Consider the following 23200-nt stretch of genomic DNA (forward strand, 5'->3'; position numbering starts at 1 on the left):
ATTTATTTATTTCCTAGACCATATGTATATGAACATATCACCAAACCAACATTTTCTATATACATACATCGAGCGGGCCAGGCAGGGGGCGGCAAGGAGTTCAGGGGCAGATAGTGCTAGTCTGTGTCCGAGTGTCGCCCTCATTTCTGTCACCACTCACATTGATTGTAAAGAAATATTTAATTTTCTTTATAGATTTCCCAGACCTTATGTTTATAAACATATCACCAAACCAACATTTTCTATATACATATATCGAGTGGGCCAGGCAGGTGTTGGCAAGGAATTCAGGGGCAGATAGTGCTAGGCCTGGTCCTAGTGCCGTTGTCAGACAAGTCACCACTCACTTTGATTGTAAAAGAACATTGAATTTTCTTTATTGATTTCCCTGACCATAAATATAGGAATATATCACCAAACCCACATTTTCTTTATACATATATCGAGTGGGCCAGGTAGATGGCAGCGAGGAGTTCAGGGGCAGATAGTGTTAGTCCTTGTTCGAGTGATGCCCTCATTACCGTCACCACTCACATAAAATTGTAAAGTAAAATTTAATTTTCTTTATTGATTTCCTAGACCATATGTATATGAACATATCACGAAACCAACATTGTCTTTATACATATATCGAGCGGCCAGGCAGATGGCTTCAGGGAGTTCAGGGTCAGATAGTGCTAGGCCCGGTATCAGTGCTGCCGTCATACCCGTCAGAACTCACATTGATATAAAGAGACATTGAATTTTCTTTATTGATTTCCCTGACCATATGTACATGAACATATCACCAAACCAACATTTTCTTTATACATATAACATGCGGACCAGGCAGATGGCTCCATATAGTTCAGGGGCAGATAGTGCTAGGCCTGGACCGAGTGTCGCCCTCTTTACCGTCACCACACACATTGACTGTAAATTAACATTGATTTTTCTTTATTGATTTCCCAGACCATATGTATATGAACATATTCCCAAATGAACATTTACTTTATACATATATCGAGCGGCCAGGCTGATGGCTTCAAGAAGTTCAGGGGTAGATTGTGGTAGGCATGGTCCTAGTCCCGCAGTTATACCCGTCAGCACTCACATTGATTTTAAAGGAACATTGAATTTTCTTTATTGATTTCCCATACCATATGTATATGAACATATCACCAAACCAAAATTTTCTTTATACATATATATATATATATATCGTGCGGACCAATTAGATGGCTGCAAATAGATCAGGGGCAGATAGTGCTAGGCCAGGTCCCAGGTTCGCCGTCGTACCTGTCAGCACTCACATTGATCCTAAAGGAACATTGAATATTCTATATTGATTTCCCAGACCATATGTATATGAATATATTACCAAACCAACATTTTCTTTATACATATATTGAGCAGACAAGGCAGATTGTGGCAAGGAGTTCAGGGCAGATAGTGCTAGGCTGTGTCCGAGTGTCGTCATCATTACCGTCACCTCTCACATTGATTGTAAAGGAATATTTAATTTTCTTTATTGATTTCCCAGACCATATGTATATGAACATATCACCAAACATTCTCTTTATACATACTTTGAACGGGCCAGGCAGATGGCGGCAAGGAGTTCAGGGGCAGATAGTGCTAAGCCTGGTCCCAGTGCCGCCGTCATACCCGTCAGAACTCACACTGATTGTAAAGGTACATTGAATCTTCTTCATTGATTTCAAGGACAATATTTATATGAACATATAACCAAACCAAAATTTTCTTTATACATGCTTCGAACGGGTCAGGCAGGTGGCGGCAAGGAGTTCAGGTGCAGATAGTGCTAGTCCTGGTCCGAGTGTCGCCCTCATTACCGTCACCACTCACATTCATTGTAAAGGAACATTGAATATTATTTATTGTTTTCCAGGACCATATTTATATGTAGATATCACCAAACCAACATTTTCTTTTTACAAATATCGAGCGTTCCAAGCAGATGGCGGCAAGTATCTCAAGGGGAGATAGTTCTGGCCATGGTCCGAGTGTCACCCTGATTACCGTGACCACTCACAATGATTGTAGAGGAACATTGAATTATATTTATTGATTTGACAGACCATATGTATATGAACATATCATCAAACCAACATTTTGTTTATACATGTATCGATAGGGCCAGGCAGATGACGGCAAGGAGTTCAGTTGCAGATAGTTCTAGGCCTGGTCCTAGTGCCACCGTCATACCCGTCAGCACTCACATTGATTGTAAAGGAACATTGAATATTCTTTATTGATTCCCCAGGCAATGGCGGCAAGGAGTTCAGGAGCAGATTCTGCTAGGCTGTGTCTGAGTGTCGCATTCATTATTGTCACTACTCACATTGATTGTAAAGGAATATTTAATTTTCTTTATTGATTTCCCAGAACTTATGTATATGAATATATCACCAAACCAACATTTTCTTTAACATATATCGAGCGGGCCAGGCAGATGCCGGCAAGGGGTTCAGGTGCAGATTGTCCTAGGCTGGTCCCAGGGCCGACGTCATACCCGTCAGCACTCACATTGATTGTAAAGGAACATTGAATTTTCTTTACTGATATCCCAGACCATATATATATGAACATACCAGCAAATCAACATTTTCTTTATACATATATCGAGGGGGCCAGCAGATGGTGGCAAGGAGATCAGGGGCAGATAGTGCTAGGACCGATTTGAGTGTCGCACTCATTACCGTAACCACTCATACTGATTGTAGAGGAATATTGAATTATCTTTATTGATTTCCCAGACCATGTGTATATGAACATGTCACCAAACCAACATTGTCTTTATACATATATGGAGTTTCAAGGCAGATGGCTTCAAGGAGTTCAGGGGCAGATAGTGATATTCCTGCTATCAGTGCCACCGTCATACACGTCAGCACTCACATTGATATAAAGAAACATTGAATTTTCTTTATTGATTTCCCAGACCATATGTACATGAACATATCACTAAACCAAAATTTACTTTCTACATATTTCGAGCGGGCCAGGAAGATTTAGGCAAGGAGTTCGGGGGCACATAGTTCTAGGCCTGGACCGAGTGTCGCCCTCTTTACCGTTACCACTCCCATTGACTGTAAGGGAACATTGAATTATCCTTACTTATTTCCCAGACGATATGTATACAAACATATCCCCAAACAAACATTTACATTATACATATATCGAACGGCCAGGCTGATGGCTTCAAGAAGTTCAGGGGTAGATTGTGCTAGGCCTGGTCTTAGTGCCGCCGTCATAGCCGTCAGCACTCACATTGATATAAAGTGACATTATATTCTCTTTATTGATTTCCCAGACCATGTGTATATGAACATATCACCAAACCAACATTGTCTTTATACATATATCAAGCGGCCAGGCAGATGGCCTCAAGGTGTTCAGGGGCAGATAGTGCTAGGCCTGGTCCGAGTGTTGCCCTCATTACCGTCACCACCCACATTGATTGTAAAGGGAAATTGAATTTTCTTTATTGATAACCTAGACCATGTGTATATGAACATATCATCCAAACAACATTCTCTTTATACATATATCGAGCGGCCAGGAAGATGGCTTCAAGGAGTTCAGGGGCAGATAGTGCTAGGACTGGTCCCAGTGCCAACGTCATACGTGTCAGCACTCACATTGATTGTAAAGGAACATTGAATTTCCTTAATTGATTTCTCAGACCACATGTATATGAACATATCAACAAACTAACATTTTCTTAATACATATATCTACGGGCCAGGAGAATAGCGGCAAGGAGTTCAGTGGCAGATAGTGCTAGGCCTATTCCCAGTGCCGCCATCATACCCGTCAGCACTCTCATTGATATAAAGAATCATTGAATTTTCTTTATTCATTTCCCAGACCATATATATATGAACATGTCCCAAACCAACATTTACTTTATACATATATCGAGCGGGCCAATCAGATGGCGGCAAGGAGGTAAGGGGCAGATAGGGCTAGGCCTGGTCCGAGTGTCGCCCTCATTACCTTCATAACTCATATTGATTGTAAAGGAACATTGAATTTTCTTTATTGATTTCCCAGACCATATGTATATGAACATATCCCCAAACGAACATTTACTTTATACATATATCGAGCGGCCAGGCTGATTGCTTTAAGAAGTTCAGGGGTAGATTGTACTAGGCCTGGTCCTAGTGCCGCCGTCATAACCGTCAGCACTCACATTGATATAAAGAGACATTAAATTCTCTTTATTGATTTCCCAGACCATGTGTATATGGCATATCACCAAACCAACGTTGTCTTTATACATATATCAAGCGGGCAGGCAGATGGCCTCAAGGAGTTCAGGAGCAGATAGTGCTAGGCCTTGTTCCAGTGCCGCCGTCATACCCGTCAGCACTCTCATTGACTGTAAAGGAACATTGAATATTCTTTATTGATTTCCAAGACCATGTGTATATGAACATATCAAAAAACAACACTGTCTTAATACATATATCGAACGGCCTGTCAGATGGCGTCATTGAGTTCACTGGCAGATGGTGCTAGGCCTTGTCCCAGTGCCACCGTCATACCCGTCAGCACTCACATTGATATAAAGAAACATTGAATTTTCTTTATTGATTTCCCAGACCATATGTATATGAACATATCACCCAACAATTTTTTTTTTTATAGATGTATCAGAGATGCCAGTCAGATAGCAGCAAAGCGTTTAGGGGTAGGTTGTTCTGAGTCTGGTCTTAGTGTCGCTCTCATTACCGTCACCACTCACATTGATTGTAAAGGAGCATTGAATTTTCTTGATGATTTCCCAGACCATATGTATATGAACATATCACCAAACCAACATTCCAGTTATACATATGTCGAGTGGACCAGGCAGATGGGAGCAAGGAGTTCAGGGGCAGATAGTGCCTAGCCAGGTCCGAGTGTCACCCTCATTACCGTCTACACTCACATTGACTGTAAATGAACACTGAATTTCTTTTATTGATTTTCCTGGGCATGTGTATACGTATATATCACCAAACCAACATTCTCTTATTACATATATCGTGCGGGCCAGGGTGATGGCGGCAAGGAGTTCAGCTGCAGATAATTCTAGGCCTCGTCCGAGTCACGCCCTCATACCTGTCACCACTCGTATTGATTGTAAAGAAACATTGAATTTTCGTTATTGATCTCATAGACCATATGTATATGAACATATCCCCAAACCAAAATATTTCTTATAAATATATCGAGCGTGCCAGGCAGATGGCAACACGGAGTTCACGGGCAGATAGTCCTGTTCCTAGTCCCAGTACCGGCCTCATACCTGTCACCACTCACATTAATTGTAAAGGAACATTGAATTGTCTTTATTGATTTCCGAGAACATATGTATATGAACAAGTCACCAAACCAAGATATTCTTTATACGTATATCTAGCATGGCAGGCAGATGACAAAAATGAGTTCAGGGGCAAATAGTTCTAGGCTTGGTCCGAGATCCTCCCTCATACCCGTCAAAACATACATCGACTGTAAAGGAACATTGAAATTTTTTATTGATTTCCCAGACCATATATCTATGAACATATCTCCAAACCAACATTTTCTTTATACATATATCGAGCGGGCCGGGCAGATGACGGCAAGGGGTTTAGGGGCAGATAGTTCTAGGCCTGGTCCCAGAGTTGCCCTCATACCAGTCACCACTCATTAATTGTGATTTAAAATTGAATTTTCTGTATTGATCTCCCAGACCATATGTATATGAACATATTACCAACCCAACATATTCTTTAAATTTATATCGAGCGGGCCAGCAAGATGGCAACAAGGAGTTCAGGGGCAGATAATTCTAGGCCTGGTCCGAGTGCCACCCTCATACCCGTCACCACTCGCATTGATTGTAAAGGGACATTGAATTTTTGTTATTGATTTACCAGACCATAAGTAAATGGACATATCACCAAACCAACACTTTCTTCATACATATAACGAACAGGCCAGGCAGATGGCGCCAAGGAGTTCAGGGGCAGACAGTTCTAGGCCTGGTCCGAGTGCCGCCCTCATACCCATCACCACTCACAATGATTGTAAAGGAACATTGAATTTTCTTTATTGATTTCCCAGACAATATGTATATGAACATATCACCAAACCAACATTCTCCATATACATATATTGAACAGGCCAGGCAGATGGCGGCAAGGAGTTCAGGGGTAGATAGCTAGACCTTGTCCGATTGTAGACCTCATACCCTTCACCACTCACATTAATTGTAAAGGAACATTGATTTTACTTTATTGATTTCCCACACCATGTGTACATGAACATATAACCAAACCAACATTTTCTTTATTCATATATCTGGCAGGCCAGGCAGATGGTGGCAAGGAGTTCAGGGGCAGATAGTTCTAGGCCTGTACCAGTGCTGCCCTCATACCTGTCACCACTCACATTGATTGTAAAGGAACATTGAATTTTCTTTATTGATCTCCCAGACAATATGTATAATAACATATCACCAAACCAACATATTCTTTATACATATATCGAGTGGGCCAGGCATGTGGCAACAAGGAGTTCAGGGGCAGATAGTGCTAGACCTGTTCGCAGTGCCACCATCATACATGACACCACGCACATTAATTGTAGAGGAACTTCGAATTTTCTTTATTGATCTCCCAGACCATATGTATATGAACATACCACCAAACCAACATATTCTTTAAACATATATCGAGCGGGCCAGATAGATGGCAGCAAGGAGTTCAGGATCAGATAGTTCTGGGCATGGCCCTTGTGCTGCCCTCATACCTGTCAACACCCACATTGATTGTAAAAGAACATTCAGTTCTCTTTATTGATTTCCCAGGCCATATGTACATGAACATATTACTAAACCAACATTTTCTTTATACATATATCGAGCAGGCCGCGCAGATGGCGGCAAGGGGCTCAGTGGAGGATAGAGCTATGCCTGGTCCCAGTGCTGCCCTCATACCCATCACCACACACATTCATTCTAAAGGAACATTGAATTTTCTTTATTTACACACCTGGAAATTGAAATAAGAACACCGTGAATTCATTGTCCCAGGAAGGGGAAACTTTACTGACACATTCCTGGGGTCAGATACTACACATGATCACTCTGACAGAACCACAGGCACATAGACACAGGCAACAGAGCATGCACAATGTCGGCACTAGTACAGTGTATGTCCATCTTTCGCAGCAATGCATGCTGCTATTCTCCCATGGAGACGATTGTAGAGATGCTGGATGTAGTCCTTTGGAACGGCTTGCCATGCCATTTCCACCTGGCGCCTCAGTTGGATCAGCGTTCGTGCTGGACGTGCATTCCACGTGAGACGACGCTTCATCCAGTCCCAAACATGCTCAATGGGGGACAGATCCGGAGATCTTGCTGGCCAGGGTAGTTGACTTACACCTTCTAGAGCACCTTGGGTGGCACGGGATACATGCGGACGTGCATTGTCCTGTTGAAGCAGCAAGTTCTTTTGCCGGTCTAGGAATGGTAGAACAATGGGTTCGATGACGGTTTGGATGTACCGTGCAGTATTCAGCGTCCCCTTGACGATCACCAGAGGTGTACAGCCAGTGTAGGAGATTGCTCCCCACACCATGATGCCGGGTGTTGGCACTGTGTGCCTCGGTCATATGCAGTCCTGATTGTGGCGCTCACCTGCATGGCGCCAAACACGCATACGACCATCATTGGCACCAAGGCAGAAGCGACTCTCATCACTGAAGACGACACGACTCCATTCGTCCCTCCATTCACACCTGTCACGACACCACTGGAGGCGGGCTGCACGACGTTGGGGCGTGAGCGGAAGACGGCCTAACGGTGTGCGGGACCGTAGCCCAGCTTCATGGAGACGGTTGCGAATGGTCCTCGCCGATACGCCGGAGCAACAGTGTCCCTAATTTGCAGGGAAGTGGCGGTGCGGTCCCCTACGGCACTGCGTAGGATCCTACGGTCTTGGCGTGCATCTGTGCTTCGCTGCGGTCCGGTCCCATGTCGACGGGCACGTGCACCTTCCACCGACCACTGGCGACAACATCGATGTACTGTGGAGACCTCACGCCCCACGTGTTGAGCAATTCGGCGGTACGTCCACCCAGCCTCCCGCATGCAAACTATATGCCCTCGCTCAAGGTCCGTCAACTGCACATACGGTTCACGTTCACGCTGTTGCGGCATGCTACAAGTGTTAAAGACTGCGATGGATCTCCATATGCCACTGCAAACTGGCTGACACAAACGGCAGCGGTGCACAATTGCTGCGCAGCTAGCGCCATTTGACGGCAAACACCGTGGTTCCTGGTGTGTCCGCTGTCCTGTGCGTGTGATCATTGCTTGTACAGCCCTCTCACAGTGTCCGGAGCAAGTATGGTGGGTCTGACACACCGGTGTCAATGTGTTCTTTTTTCTAATTCCGGGAGTGTATTTCCCACAACATATGTATGTAAACATATCACCAAACCAACATTCTCTTTATACAAATGTCGAGCGGGCCAAGCAGATTGTGGCAAGGAGTTCAGTGGCAGATAGTTATGACCTGGTCCGAGTGCCCCCTCATACCCGTCAGCACTCACATTGATTGTAAAGGAACATTGAATTTTCTTATTGATTTCCCACACCATATGTATATGAACATATCACCAAACCAACATTTTTTTTATACAAATATTGAGCGGGCCAGGCAGATTGCGGCAAGGAAATCAGGTGCAGATAGTGCTAGACCCGGTCCCAGTGCCAATATCATACACGTCACCACTCACATTAAATGTAAACGAACATAGAATTTTCTATATTGATTTCCCAAACCCTATGTATATGGACATATCACCAAACGAACATTTTCTTTATACATATACCGGGCATGCCAGGCAGATGGTGGCAATGAGTTCAGGGGCAGATAGTGCTAGGCCTGGTCCCAGTGCCGCCCTCATACCCGTCACCACTCACATTGATAGTAAGTGAACATTGAATTTTCTTTATTGATTTCCCAGACCATACGTATATGAACGTATAACCAAACCAACATTCTCTTTTTACATATATCGAGCGGTCCAGGCAGATGGCGTCAAATATTTCAGGGGCAGATAGTTCTAAACCTGGTTCCAGAGCTGCCCTCATACTGGTCACCACTCACATTAACTGTAAAGGAACATTTAATTTTCCTAATTGATTTCCCAGACCATATGTATATGAACATATCACCAAACCAACATTCTCGTTTTACATATATCGAGTGGGCCAGGCAGATGGCGGCAAGGATTTCAGGGGCAGATAGTTCTAGGCCTGGTTCCAGAGCTGCCCTAAAACCGGTCATCACTCACATTGATTGTAAAGGAACTTTATACTTTCTTTATTGATTTCCCAGGTCATATGTATATGAACATATCACCAAACCAACATTCTCTTTATACATATATCGAGCGGGCCAGGCAGATGGCGGCAAGGTGTTCTGGGGTATATAGTTCTAGGCCTGGTTCCAGTGCTGCCATCATACCTGCCACCACTCGCATTGGTTGTAAAGGAACATTGAATTTTCTTTATTGATTTCCCAGACCTTATGTATATGAACATATCACCAAACCAACATTCCCTTTTTACGTATATCGAGCGGGCCAGGCAGATGGCGGCAAGGTTTTCAGGGGCATATAGTTCTAGGCCTGGTTCGAGTGCCACCCTCATACCCGTCACCACTCACATTGATTGTAAAGGAACATTGAATTTTCTTTATTGATTTCCCAGACCATATGTATATGAACATATCACCAAACTAACACCTTCTTTCTACATATATTGTGCGGGCCAGGCAGGTGGCGGCAAGGATTTCTGGGGCAGATAGTTCTAGGCCTGGCTCCAGTGCTGCACTCATACCTGTCAACACTCATATTGATTGTAAGGAAACATTGAATTTTCCTTATTGATTTCCCAGACCATATGTACATGAACATATCACCAAACCAACATTCTCTCTATACATATATCGAGCTGGCCAGGCAGATGGCGGCAAGGATTTCAGGGGCAGATAGTTCTAGGCCTGGTTCCAGTGCTGCACTCATACGTGTCACCACTTACATTGATTGTAAAGGAACTTTGAATTTTCCTTATTGATATCCCAGACCATATGTATATGAACATATCACCAAACCAACATTCTCGTTTTACATATATCGAGCGGGCAAGGCAGATGGCGGCACGGAGTTAAGGGGCAGATAGTGCTAGGCCTTGATACAGTGCCGCCCTCATACCCATCACCACTCACAATGATTGAATTGGAACATTGAATTTTCTTTATTGATATCCCAGACCATATGTATATGAACATATCACCAAACCAACACTATCTTTTTACATATATCGAGCGGGACAGGCAGATGGCTTCACGGAGTTAAGGGGCAGATATTGCTAGGCCTATTTCCAGTGCCGACCTCATACCCATCACCACTCACAATGATTGAAATGGAACATTGAATTTTCTTTATTGATTTCTCAGACCATATGTATATGAACATATCACCAAACCAACACTCTCTTTTTACATATATCTAACGGTCCAGGCAGATGGCGGCAAGGATTTCAGGGGCAGGTATTTCTAGGTGTGGTTCCAGTGCTGCCCTCATACCCGTCACCACTCACATTGATTGTGAAGGAACACTTAAATTTTTTTATTGATTTCCTAGGCCATATGTATATGAATAAATCACAAACCAATATTGTTTTCTTTTACATGTATCGAGCGGGCCAGGCAGACGGTGGCAAGGAGTTCAGGTGCAGATATTTCTTGTCCTAGACCAAGTGCCGCCCACATACCCATCACCACTCACACAGATTGTAAAGGATCATTGAATTTTCTTTATTGATTTCCCAGACCATATGTATATGAACATATCGACAAACCACCATTTTCTTTATACATATATAGAGCGGGGCAGGCAGATGGCGGCAAGGGGTTCAAGGACAGATAGTTCTAGGCCAGGTCCGAGTGCCGCCATCATACATGTCACCACTCACATTGATTGTAAAGGAGCATTGAATTTTCTTTATTGATTTTCCAGGCCATATGTATATGAACATATCTCCAAACCAATATTCTCTTTTTACATATATCGAGCGGGCCAGGCAAATGGCCGCATGGAGTTCAGGGGCAGATAGTTCTAGGCCTGGTCCCAGTGCCGCCCTCATACCCGACACCACTGACATTGATTGTAAAGGATCATTGAATTTTCTTTATTCATTTCCCAGACCATATGTATATAAACAAATCACCATACCAACATTCTCTTTTTACATATATCGTGCGGGCCAGGCAGGTGGTGACAAGGAGTTCAGGGGCAGATAGTTCTAGGCCAGGACTGAATGGCGCCCTCATAACCGTCACCAGTCACATTGATTGTAACGGAACATTGAATTTTTTTATTGATTTCCCAGGCCATATGTATATGAATATATCACCAAACCCACATTCTTTCAGCCTCGGTGAGTACGTGCTGGGTATCACGTCACACAGTACTCGTTTGCATTGGGTGGTCCCATACAGAATCTCTCCATGCTGCCTAATGTTTTCCTAACGTCACACTCGTCACGTACTTCACTTTTATTTCATAATCATTTGTGAGAGGTAAAGGAATTGCATGAAAACCTGCAGAGCTGGTGGCGTCAAAATTAACACATATACTTGATGTGACTCCTAAGCTGAACGAGTTATTCTCCGACGTTGTCTTAGATGAGTAAGTGCCAGTCAAAACACGCGGCGACGGCACTCTGCCGACCATTTCGCTAGTTAACACCGGTCTTGTTGTGTGTGTTTCAATCTCAAGAGCATCTCCAAGCAGGAAATGGTCAACAGCAACATTCAGACGGTTTCGTACTACTCAATTGCTACACTAAAACGGTATGTTTCTTTTTCAGAACTGGAAAAACACGACCGTGACAGGATTCGAACCTTGAATCTTCGGATCAGAAGTCCGACGCCTTATCCATTTTATTTTTTATTTATTTTTATTTTTATTTATATTTATTTATATTTATTTATTTATTTATTTATTTATTTTGATGGGGAAGGAATGGGCTGGCGGAGGCAAGGTGGGTAGGGGTCGCGACCCAAGGCCTGTCCACGATGTCTGCCCCGTCCCATCCTGGGGATGTGATGTGGTACAAAGGATACTGTTGGTGTATTATTGTGATTTTTTTTATTTATTCATTTATTAATTTTTAATTTTTTTTTTAACAGTGAGGAACAGAAAACTAGTAAGTGCACTCCTTGCGTCGAGTTGGGGACGCACGTAACTAAAACCATGCTAATAGTTGTAGAAAAAGGCATAAAGAAAGAGAGCAAAGTGCGGGGCTAAGGAAACCATTAACCAGTGGTACATCTTGCACCGAATGGGATAACTAAAACTGCTAAGACCTTATCGCATCGGGGACAAAAAGAGGAAACGGCACAAATACTGCTACAGAGTGTGAGGGTTCACAACGAAACTCTCCATCTGCTGTATCATCCAGGTATGACTTCTCGTAATGATGAAAGTAGATCCCACGTTGTAATTGGAAAAATATTGTAGCTACTTTGGGTTATGGAGGATCTTGCAATGTCGTTGCTGCAAATAGTTCCAAAAGTCTAAAGTGTCCTTAGTGCCGTCTTGAAACAAATAATGCACTGCATGTCCACGACGCCACGTCATTGCATTAGTTTTAGTACGTGGGTAATACTTTTCATCCGGGTATAAGATAGTCTTAGGGGCGATATGATTCGGCATTACCCGAAGGAAGTATGCTGACATTTGCCTCACTAAGTGCCACACTGCTGTAAACTCGCCACAGCTAAGACGATGTTCATCGTTGTCTTGAACGCCACAGCTCGTGCATGTGGGTGAGTCTACCATGTGGATCGCATGTAGCCTTGATCTGGTCACCTGCTTACCGTTGACAGTGATATACCACATCGCCATGACGTCAGTGTCTAGTGTTACGTGGTGAATTGTCCTCCACACTACTCTCCAGTTGACGTTCGGGTGCTTCCTCTCCACTACGTTGTCGGGTCGTCCACGTTGCAGGACCCTACAAACCGTCTTTGCTGACGCCAGTTGAGTCGCTCGTAAGGCAAGTCGAAGGTAACTGAGTTCGAGGTAAAAGACACCGATGTAGAAGAGCGAAGAGGGGACGTGGTGTATCGGCACAGGCGGCAACAGGGAGGGCGGTGCTAGTTCTTCTATTAACAAACTGGTCAGACTGTCCGGACGGCGGTGCCATAGTTTGACTAATGTGCTCACAAATAGGGCGACCGCTCTGTCATAAACGTGATAAAGGCCAAGCCCTCCCCGATCCGGGGGAAGGGTGAGAGCCTCACATTTGATCTTGAAAAGCATTCCAGAACTCACGAAGGACCCAAAAGCCGCAAGTATACGGCGAGCTAACATCACCGGTATAGGTAATATCTGGGCGTAGTGCGGAATGCGTGACGCTAAATGTGTGTTGACATACTGAGACCGATGGACGATATCCAGGGCTCGTAGGCGGTTGTTGGCAATTCCAGTCCGAACATTTCGTAAAAGCCTTCGAAAGTTGTGAGCAGCGGTCCGTCGTATATCGTCTGTAAAATCAATGCCGAGACATTTCAAACTATCACTGAGCTGTAAGGGGGTGACACTGTTCTCAGACAATCCGACCCCGATGTTCATCGCCACCGATTTTGCGACGTTGATACGACTACCAGTGGCCATGCCATATTTCGCTATCCAAGTTAGTGCGCTAGCGGTGTCGTCACCGTTGCGGATGACAATCAGCAGGTCGTCAGCGTACGCTTTACATCGGAAAGCGTGGCCTCGTAACGTCATACCCGTTAGTCGTTGGCGCAGGCCGCAGAGGAGAGGTTCCATGGCCACAGCGTAAAGTAAAGTGGACAGAGGGCAGCCTTGGCGTATCGATCGAGAAATTGTGAGGGGCTGCGAAGGTCGGCCGTTGACGATCACCTTGGACGTCGCGCCACAGAGTAGTCGCATGACGACAGTGACGAATGGCTGTGGGTACCGCATATGTTGGAGGACCGCTTCCAAATAGTTGTGGTCCACTCGGTCGAAAGCTTGACTAAAATCGATGGCCGCCAGTGCACCCTTCAGACGACATGCCCTCGCCAGTGAGATCAAGTCACGATATTCGCTGAGTGCCGTTTGAATATTATTGTCGCCTCCCAATGACGTCTGATCGGGTGAGATAACATTGCGTAGGGTCTGGCGTATCCGCGCCGCCAACAGTCGAGAAAAGATCTTAAAGTCGCAGTTCAATAGCGTCAACGGGCGGTAGTCCTGCAGTCGTGAGCCACCAGACGGTTTGTGAATAGGAATAATCATCCCTTCCACAAGGGCCGCAGGGAGCGGCACGTCCGGGGATAGTAGTTCGCGACAGATGTCCGTCCATCGGGAGGCTAATAAATATTGAAAAGTCCGGTAAAATTCCAAGGGGAGGCCATCAGGACCCGGAGCCTTGTTGACAGCTCCTTTTCTAATGGCGCTGATCACTTCTTCTTCTGTAATTTCTTCCATCAAGGCCGCTTTTATTACCGGGGTGACAGTGCCGTAAATCGTCTGAGAGACGTCCTCCAGTGCTGTCGGATCACGGGTCTGAGCGGAATAGAGCTGGGCATAATGATTGTAGAACGCTGTGTTTATGTCTTGTTGCGTGGTGAGGCGATGACCGTCCTCCGTGTCGATGAAGCGTATCAGCGCTCGTTGGCGTCGTTTACGTACACGAAGGACGTGGAACATTGACGGGCGTTCGCTAGGTATCCGATCCTGCGTCCTCGAGTGGATGACTACCCCCTCTAGGTGGCGTCGCATATGAGCGAGGATCTGAGCCTTGGCACGGTGGACCACCGTTTGTCGTTCCGGAGACGGCGCCATAGCATCGCAGGCGCGCAAGACCCGGAAGTAAAAGTCGAGTGTATGTCTTCGCCAAGTAGCATGGTCGCGACCGTAGGTTATCAACGTTCGCCTCAGTGCCGGTTTGGCGCAGTCCAACCACCAGCGGATCGTTGTGGGATTTTCACAGGAATGCCACGTATCCTCAACGGCTTGGTGGCAATCCGGGTACGACAGGTGAGCGGTGTTTAATTTCCACGGGCTGCGGCTTCTCCACACTTGTTGCCGCCGCAGAGTGACGGCACAAATGTAAGCTGAGTGGTCTGAGAATGCTGCAGGCCACAGTTCCACATCCTGTGTTCCAGCGGCGAGAGAGCGTAAGACATAAATCCTGTCGATACGACTGGAAGAGTGACTCGTGAAAGTGCGTGAATCCCGGTCGGTGGCCGTGAAGATGTTCCCAAGTGTCCACCGTCTGCAGGTCTCGAATTAGCGTCTCGAGTTCCGGGCACGGATTATGACGTGGTAGTTGGTCTCTGGGCGCCAGTAAGCAATTGTAGTCACCTCCAAACAACAGACGGTCGTGGGGGCCTTGGAAGAGCGGGGCGACGTCTTCCGCAAAGAATCGTGAACGTTCGCGACGTTTGTCCGTCCCGGAAGGTGCGTAGATATTGATAAGGCGGACACCCAGTACTGTAAGTGCCATTCCTCTTGCCCCAGGCAGAAACATCATATCGTCCGCCACTATCCCTTCCCGAAGAAGTACAGCGACACCGCTGCATGTTGGGGAAGCTGGAGAGACGCAAGCATCGTAACCGTACATGCCTGGGAAGTCGTTGACGTACGCTTCCTGGAGGAGGGCTATGTCGATGGAAGCAGAGTTCAACATATCCTGAAGCAAGGATAACTTAGCGCGCGTCCGTATAGTGTTGATGTTTATAGTTGCAATGCGATAAGTTTGAGGTCTATCCACAGCATCCGTGTTGGCCATCAGTACCCCTGTAAGGCTGTCTCGTCACTCTAACTGATGGCGGGGAAGGGTCAGCACTGGTGGGATAAATTTCCCCCCGTGTCGTCCGACACGATGGGCAAGGAGTGTGCCTCACAGTCGTCTGCCCAGTCGCCATGAAATACCATCGGCTGTTGGTGGCTGTTAGTGGCTGCTGCGGCACTCGGCGCTGACTCCATCGGCTCTTCTGGCTGGGAATCGGCAGCGGCTGCCTGCTTGTGATCCTGCTGTTCTGTGGGGTCGGAGCGGCTGAAGCCGTCACCACGGCGATCTGTTGAGTTTGAAGTTACAGCGGCCTCTGTACCGCCGGTACCGTCGTCGGAATTTCCACAGTCCATGTCAGACGATCGCTGCAAACACTCGTCCGATGGAGCACGCCGCCGTCTCTTGTGTTTCCGCGGGGAACGCTGTTTACGGTCGTGTGCTTCAGTATCTGAATGTGGGTGGATTTCTTCAGCTGCTCCGGTGTCTGGATGAAAAGCCGCTGTCGGCACAACCCGTGGGTCAATGTCCATCCTGGCATCCACGCCTTCTTGCAAGGTCGGTCGGCGATTATCTTCAGGTGGGGGTGCCGTTGTAGAGGCCGGATCCTGTACTGCAGAAGCCATTATGTTCTCGCCGTCGGGGGCGGCTATCGGACTAATGTCGTCAGTATCGGTGAAGGTTGCTGCCCGTGTATCTTCGGCGTAATTGAGAGGAAGGGTCGTCACCGTAGAAGGAGTCATAGATTCACCTGTCGGGATTTGAGTAAGCCGTCGTCGGGGACAATCCGAACTGACGTGCCCTACTTGGCCACAACCAGTGCGTGGCTGACCGTCATACATAATGATCGCCCTACATCCGCCGATGACAGGATAGGACGGAACATGTTTGGTCAATTCAATTTTAATCTGTCGTACTCCGTTCTTAACGGGGTACGTTGTAAAGGTGGTCCATTTTTCTGCCATATGGCTGATGACTCCGCCGTAGGGCTGGAAAGCCGCGGTGACTACGTCGGGTGGTACTTCAAAAGGGAGTTCGAAGACGCGTATCGTACGTAGGCCAAGCCCCGCGTGATCGATAGAGACCGCCCCAATATGGCCATCAGAATGTTTGAATTTAAGACCGTTCGCATGTGCGCTCACGATTCAGTTGCACACCTCGTCATTTACTAGCTTGACGTAGACAAGACTGCTCGTGATAGAGAGATGGATACCAATTATGTCTCGCGGGTCAATGTTAACGTCGTCACGTAAGAAACGTTCCACTTGAAAAGCTCGGGGTCGTGCATGATCGGGTTGAAAACTGATCTTGATGGTGGTTTGTCTGTATGAATGTGCCATGGTGCGTCGGTAGTGATGGACTCCAAACTGGCGACAACGCAGTAGTAAACAACTACGAGCACTCGCGACCGCGCGGACGGGACGTAAACAAGACGTCCTCGCCGCTGCGCTGCGGAAAGCAGACCTACCATTGGGCCACACGGTCACTGACGACCAAGTATAACTTATATACGAGTCATCTCGAAACGGTCACACCCCAGAGGAATTGTGTTTTCATTCTACACAGACGCTGCCCCTTGCTGTTTCCCACCCTTTCGTCACATTCAACCTCTTACGAGACCGACCAAATATAGACTGGGAAACAAAACCTCACACTTTCTGCATTCGCAATCGAGGCCAGGGCATCTCTCGCCGCATTTGCTACGATGGCCATTTGCTACTTCTGCAGAAGCGGCGGCGACGACGACGACCGCGGGAGACTCTGAGATATATGAAAAATACATCTACTGCCTCGTCCCACCTTATGCTGTACCGCTTTGACAAATGCTTTATCTGCGCCATTCGCCTTAGTCACATCTGAGAGTAATTCTTAATAAAAGGCCTGTTGCTAATTGTTCGTCATCCCAGATACTGTTTGCTATACGGCCACGACGCGCAACTGATTTCCAAAATTCGTCTGTCTCCTGTGAGAATCGAACTCATGACCCCCGGTTTACTAGACCAGTGCTCTGCAACTTTTTTTTTTTTTTTTTTTTTGATGTGGTGAGAGTGATTTTGCCCCAGTGAGTAAAACGTGTACCTCTGGTGGGACTCGAACCCACAATCCCCAGTTTAGGAGACCGATGCCTTATCCATTTTCTTTAATGCGCATTTCCGGTACCGGGAATCGAACCCGGGCCTCCTTGGTGGGAGCCAGGTATCCTAGCTACTTTTTTTTCTTTTTATCTTTTTTTTCCCCTCCTCTGAGGATTGAACTCATGACCCCTGGTTTACTACACCAGTGCTCTGCCACTTTTTTTTTTTAAATATACAATCATCTATATGAAGGAGATTATAACTGAAAATTATCGCGGCTCCATTGCCTTGTGGTAACAGAAAAACGACAAAGAAGTGAAAGTAAAAGGGAAAATCAATCCACTGAGCTAAAGATGTGCTGCCTAGCGGCACTTTTGCGTACTTCGTCCTTACGGTCGTCTGGATAATCAGTCTTCAGCTGACAACACTTCATATTACCGACTAATATTTGCAGCTATGGCTACCCATTACTGCTTGGCTACACATCTGACACGTAACCGCTGTGCTCTCCAACCAAATCCACTTGCATTTCAGAACATGTCTTTCAAACATGTCTACAAAATCACCTTCACCTTCAAATACAGTTTCCTTGCGACTGACGGGGACCTAGGCAAAGTTTAAAGATGCTATTTCCATTAAATCACGTTAATCAGAAAAACGGTAATTTACATCTGCAGCGGAACAAAATTCCGTTCCGCCCAGCGTGGGGCTCGAACCCACGACCCTGAGATTAAGAGTATCATGCTCTAGCGACTGAGCTAGCCAGGCTGCCTTTTTAAATTTTTTTTTAATTTTTTAATTTTTTTAATGTTTATTTTTTTTATGCATCTGAGCGCTAGGCAGTCGGCGGCAAGGCGGGCAGGCGTCGCATCCTGAGGCCTGGCCACGATGTCACCGCCATACCCCGCACTCATTCGCATGGTTTTGTGATTTTATGTTATGGCTATTTGTGTATTATTCATTTTTGTATTAATTTTCGAAGTGGCATCATGTGCGCCAGTGTTTTTATACATCTAAACAGAATGTTAAAATAAATTTATGTATGGTCTTAGGATTACGCAGCACACTATGAAATCCAGCACAGCAGATACTCTAAGTTGGTCTTCGCGTACAAATAATTTTCCCAGTTTCCATGTCGTTTATTAGTATGGTGAATTCTGTTGCCAGATGGTTGATTGTGGATTCCTGCTTCTCAAAACCTTGAGCATTCTATGCGTTTGAAGATGCGCGCTGGTAACGTGGGGGCACCATAGAGCAGGGACATGCCAAACAACCATTTCCCGTATTATAAGTCCTCTTGATAGGAGTAATAGAAGCTGCAGAAAACTTCTGGTTCATACTAAATCTTTGTGCAGCTTTGATGAAAGATAATGCGAAATGAAAGTAAACAAATGAGGAGCCTCTTCTGGGTGTCGCACTGCGGAACCAAAAGTAAAGTGCTTTCATTGCAAAACGAAAAGGAACACCAAAATACAATTAAATGTTCGAGGCCGAGTGCACGATGCACTCTGTACCGTCTATTGACCCATGATGCAAATCACCCACATCTGACGGTGCGGAGCAGACCAATCCATGGAAACAATAACAATAATAACAAAGTAGTGAAAAAAAAGAAAAACTCCACCCAATGGATTTAGAAACTTAAATTCTTCCATCACTTAAAGCAATAGTGAGAAAATATTGGAACTGGTCTTTATACTGTCGCAATTTCTTAATCGCATAGTACTCTTCGATGAGGTACATCTGATAATCGTGTAGCGTTGCCGTTGTATGGACGAGCATGTAATAGACGAACTGGCCCATGAGCCAGACATAACTATTATTCTTAGATTGAGGATAAGGCTGCCAGTCCGGTCGGAGCGCGTCTTGAAGTTGAATGGAAGTATCCGACGTCCTATTAATGACAGCGAGTTTCTTTCGTGTCCACTGCCATATCTGTGTTTGATCCCTGCAGTGGAAGAGATGCGGCAGGGTTTCCACTAGGTTACACTTGGCACAAAACGGGGTGGGCCGCAGCTTGATTTTGTGCAATTTCTCTCCAGTGGGAATCACCTCATTGACAGCGTCATACCAAACAGATCGAACTCTGGAACGAAGGAACGGATAACTAATGTTCTTCCATATATTTCTATAGTTTATGCCTAAATGTTTCTTCTCAATTGGGTTATCCAGCTGCCGTTTAGTAAGAGCACGATAGATCTCCGCCGTGTGGAACGGATGCGGGTTATCCTGAACATGGCTGAGCTCCACATAATATCGCCGGACATAGCTGAGCTCAGGATGAATGTGTCCCACATACGTTGGCGCAGACAACTCCTTTGGACGTAAGGTCTTGAAAAGCTGTTCCGTAAGGCTATTTTGGTTACTGTGTAGTATGCGGGAAGTACGAGTTAAAAAAGTAGCCACACAGTGGGATTCTACGTCTTTGACGCCTAAGCCACCCCGGGAACGAAGTAACGAGGTAGCTTTAAAGGAAACTTTAAAGATGTTCCCTCTCCAGACATACCAGCAAGCAAGTGCTAAAAATTTTTCGCAATGGCTGTTGGGATTGGTAAAACATCGGCAGTATGATAGAGCTTACTGAAAACGTAACTATTAATAAACTGTGTCCTCTGCATCCGGTCTAAAGACCGCATGTTATGTTCTTTAAACACCGCACGTAAGATGGTAAGCTTGCGTTCCCAATTCGCGTTGAGCATTGCCTGGGGATTTGGTGATATAACCAGGCCTAAATGCCACAGATCTTCGGTTTTCTCCAACCAAGAAATATCGATGGAGTTTGGATTACGACCCAACAGCATGATTTTGGACTTTCGCTCATTAAGTCTGGCGCCACAAGCGACAGAGTACTGATGGACAATCCGACGAACTGACCCCAGCTCTTCGGTGGTAGTAATAATCACACTGATATCGGCGGCATAGGCGTGGCAGACCGTTTTGTTGTTTAACGTTTGCAACCCATGTAAAGTTATGTAAAACTTTTTAAGAAGTGGCTCTATAGCAATCGAGAATAAAGTCATGGAAAGGGGGCACCCTTGTCGTACTGCTTGTCGTATAGGCACAGGGGCGGTTAACTGGCCGTTAACCTTCACGCGTGAAGACGTTCCGCAGATACATTTCTTAATAAGCTGTCGAAAACGCTGACTGAATCCCATTTTACTCATTGTGCGCAATAAAAATCCGTGATTAATTCTGTCAAACGCCTTATCGAAGTCGAGAAACAGTAACGCCAAACCAGTGTTGGTAATCCAAGTTAAATAAGCCAGGTCACGATATTCACACAGGGCATTTAACATAGATCGACCACTGACTGCACTCGTCTGATAAGGGCCAAGTACTTTGCCAAGAAGCACTTTAAGCCTGTTGCTTATAATCCTAGTCAAGGTCTTGAAATAGGAGTCAAGCAACGTAATCGGCCGACAATCATTTAACATAGTCGGATTTGATGTTTTAGGAACCAGGACAACCATTCCTTGCGTGAACTGCGGGGGGAAGGCAGCATGCGAGAGCAATTCATTGTACATTCGGGTCAATTCGTCGCCGATCACATCCCAATAACGTGAATAAAATTCGACCGGTAAGCCGTCTAAGCCGGCAGCTTTGTTCTTGGCAGCGCACGCAATAATGGACTTAACTTCAGAGTTGGTGACATTGGCCAAGAGATCAGCGTTATCATCCTGATCCACTGTGGAGGCGATGTCAGTTAAAAAATCATCCCCCGCCGATAGATCGGTATCTGACTCGGAATAATGTTGTCGAAAATAATTGAAGACATACGCCTTGATAGCACCCTGCTCATTGTACAGATGCCTCCCAGCATCCTTAAGATGAGCAATAAGTTTTTGTTTACCACGTTTCTTTTCCCGTATGATATGGAATAACGATGTGGACTCGTGGGAAACGTCATCAGAAGAGCGCGATCGTACCCGATTACCAACAAGTGCTTCACGAACTAAAGCTGTAAGTTTTGCTTTGATACGCTTGATTCGGATCAGGTTGTCGGACAATGCGGAGGGATCGCTGTACAGCTGGCGTAAACCGAGGAAATAAAATTCTAGAGACTGTTTCCTCCAATAAGCCCTGGTCCTGGCAAACTGGCAAAGACATTTCTGAATCCGCGGCTTAACAAAATCCGTCCACCAAAGAATGCGCTCCCTATACCGAGTTTGCCTCTGGAGGCAAACGTGGCAACGAGGCAACGCCTTAAGTCCGCTTCTTCTAGCAGCGAGACATTCAGCTGCCACGTGCCGCGTCCCAAAAATGTCTTCTGTCGCAAATGCCGTAACGTTATGTGGTATGTGGAGTGGTCACTAAAACTGAGCGGCCATAGTTCACAATCACGAATGGTATTTAAAAGATCTTGAGAAACATAAAACCTATCCAGACGGCTGGAAGAAGCAGCGCTCACATAGGTATATCCCATCGTGTGTGGTCGAAGGTGACACCAACTATCTTTTAAATGCAGTCCATCTGTTAACATTAGTAGCTCGGGACAAAAATTAAAATTCGGACGTTGATCTGCTTTGCGCAAAACGCAGTTAAAATCCCCACCCAGGATGATCTTCAGACGAACGTTTCTCAATAATGGCACAACTTCAGCCCTAAAAAAAATCACTTCTGTCCCGTCTGCCAGCGGACCCTGTCGGGGCGTACACGTTCGGGAGAAGCAAATCCTGTAATTGGGCGGCAATGCCGCGTCCCGTTTCTAAGATCGCTGTAGGTTGGTAAGCGATGCCAGCTTTGAATAAAATCGCAGTTCCCGTCTCAGTGCCTAGATTTAATATGGCATCATACCCAGGTATTTCTCCAACCTTGGGTGACACAACTTCTTGGAAGAAAACTATATCGATATCTGCTGCATGTAGATAGTCGGTCAAACATTTAAGTTTGACATCGGATGCGATCCGATTTAAATTAACTGTGGCAAGTGTGTAATCTTGCATGGTGGGGATAGGAAGGGTCCGTTTTATTCACTGTCGTCGGCCCAAGACTTTTCGGAAGGCGTATGCTGATGGCCAGTATCCATCAGCTCAGGACTCGGACGGTCGACATGCATGTCCATATCGGCCTCCCCCACGTGGCGCGCGACGGAACCCATTTCATCTGTGCTGCCGCGGTCACTGGCGTCTTTTCGGATCTGCTTTACGGTGCGCTGCAGTTTCTTTTCCAGAGTGCGTATCTCCTCCTCACTCTGCTTCCGTGCCGACCGCTTAGATTTCCCCGTTCTTTGGGGAGGTGCGTCGGCGTCAGAAACGGTTTT

At 45.8% G+C, this 23200-nt stretch overlaps 1 non-coding gene across 1 annotated transcript; it reads right to left on the reverse strand.

Moving 5' to 3' along the window:
* Positions 1-18635: 18635 nt before the first annotated feature.
* Positions 18636-18708, reverse strand: Trnak-cuu (transfer RNA lysine (anticodon CUU)). The gene has a single exon. It is a non-coding gene; the product is annotated as a tRNA-Lys (tRNA).
* Positions 18709-23200: the final 4492 nt, after the last annotated feature.

The sequence above is a fragment of the Schistocerca gregaria genome, chromosome 3 (genome assembly GCF_023897955.1).
Source record: "Schistocerca gregaria isolate iqSchGreg1 chromosome 3, iqSchGreg1.2, whole genome shotgun sequence".
NCBI classification, from domain to species: Eukaryota; Metazoa; Arthropoda; class Insecta; order Orthoptera; family Acrididae; genus Schistocerca; species Schistocerca gregaria.